The 2,066-nt window shown below is 37.8% G+C and overlaps 1 pseudogene; it reads left to right on the forward strand.

Annotated features, from left to right (window-relative positions):
- Positions 1 to 1,192, forward strand: LOC123847068 (small ribosomal subunit protein eS6-like; annotated as a pseudogene).
- The last annotated feature ends 874 nt before the right edge of the window (positions 1,193 to 2,066 follow it).

Here is a 2,066-nt window from a genome sequence, read left to right on the forward strand (position 1 = left end):
ATGAAAAGGATAGTAAAGGAATGTTATTTTTTTTTTAAGGATTTTATTTATTTATTTGAGAGAGAGCGAGAGAGCACAAGCAGGGAGAGTGGCAGAGGGAGAGGGAGAAGCAGGCTCCCCGCTGGGTAGGGAGCCCAATGCTCGATCCCAGGGGCTTGATCCCAGGACTCCAGGATCATGACCTGAGCCAAAGACAGACGCTTAACCAACTGCGCCACCCAGGTGCCCCAAGGAATGTTATTTTTAAAAACAACTGTATGACAATAAATTCAACAACCTAGATGAAATGGATAAATTCCTTCAAAGACACAAATCAGCAAAGCTCACTCAAGAAGAAGTTGATATCCTGAATTACCTTGTATCTATGAAAGAAATTGAATTTTTCCCCATAAAGATAATTCCAGGACCAGCTCTTTTTTGTGGTACCTCAGAGGTGTAGGCTGCTTCAGGATAAAGCTGAACATCTCTTTCCCAGTACTGGCTGACAGAAATTTATTGAAGTGGACAATGAATGCAAACTTCATACTTTTTATGAGAAGCATATGGTCACAGAGGTTTCTGCTAATGCTCTGGGTGAAGAATGGAAGAGTTACATGGTCCAAATCAGTGGCGGCAATGACAAACAAGGCTTTCCTATTAAGTAGGGAGTCTTGACCCATGGCCATGTCCATCCGCTACTGAGGAAGGGACATTCCTGCTACAGATCAAGGAGGACTGGAGAAAGAAAGTGCAAATCTATTCAGGGTTTCATTGTGGATGCCAGTCTCGGTGTTCTCAACTTGGTCATTGTAAGAAAAGGGGAGAAAGATATTCCTGGACTCACTGATACTACTGTGCCTTGTCACCTGGGGCCCCAAAGAGCTAGCAGAGTCTGCAAACTTTCTAATCTCTCCAAAGAGAAGATGTGTGCCAGTATGTTGTAAGAAAGTCCCGAAACAGAGAAAGAAACCTAGAACCAAAGTGCCCAAGATTCAGCATCTTGTTACTCCACATGTCCTCCAACACAAACTTGGGTATTTCTTTGAAGAAACAGTGTACTAAGAAAAATCAGGAAGAGGCTGCAGAATATATGAAACTTTTGGCCAAGAGAATAAAGGAGGCCAAAGAAAAACACCAGGGACAGATTGCCAAGAGACGGAGGCTGTCCTCCCTGAGAGCTTCGACCTCTAAGTCTGAATCTAGTAAAAAATGAGATTTTCTAAGAGTAACAAATAAATAAGATCTGATTAAAAAAAAAAAAAAAAGATAACCACAGGCCCAGATGGCTTCACTGGTAAATTCTACAAGGCATTTATCGACAAAATAATACCAATTCTATGGAAACCATTCCACAAAATAGAGGAGGGAGCACTTCTCAATCATCACTTCTCAATGAGGCAAGCATTACCCTGATACCAAAATCAAAGACATTATAATAAAGAAAACCTACAGTCCAATATCCCCACATCAATAAAATCAAAGTACCTTAACAAAATATTATTGAAATTAATCTAGCAATATATGAGAAAGGTAGTACACCATGACTAGTGGAGTTTATCCCAAAAATATAAGGTCCTCTTAATACTCAAAAATCTATGTATTTCACCAGCTTAATAGACTAAAAGAGAAAAATTATATAATCATCTTAATTGATATAGAAAAAGTATTTTAGAAAATTGAATACTCACTCATGATTTCAAAAAGAAAATTCTCAGCAAACTAGGAATAAAAGGGAACTTCCTCAACCTGAAAAGGCATCTACAAAAAAACTGAAAGCTAATACCACATTTAATGGTAAAAAACTGAATGTTTTTCCCCTAATATTGGAAACAAGGCAAGAATTTTTAGTCTTGCCACTTCTTTTGAAAGTTGTAATGAAAGTCTTAGCCAGTGCAAGCAGGCAAGGGGGGAAAAGGCATACAGATTGGAAGGGAAAAATTAAAACTATCTTCTCCACAGATAATGCAATCATGTCTAAGTAGAAAATCCTAAAAGATTAAAAAAAAAAAAAAGACTACTAGAATTGATAAATAACATGGTAACAGGATATAAAAATCTATGATATTTCTGTATACTAGGAATGAAAA

The sequence above is a fragment of the Mirounga angustirostris genome, unplaced genomic scaffold, assembly GCF_029215605.1.
Source record: "Mirounga angustirostris isolate CCGP_5_RB_7025 unplaced genomic scaffold, mMirAng1.0.hap1 SCAF_6, whole genome shotgun sequence".
Classification (NCBI taxonomy): domain Eukaryota; kingdom Metazoa; phylum Chordata; class Mammalia; order Carnivora; family Phocidae; genus Mirounga; species Mirounga angustirostris.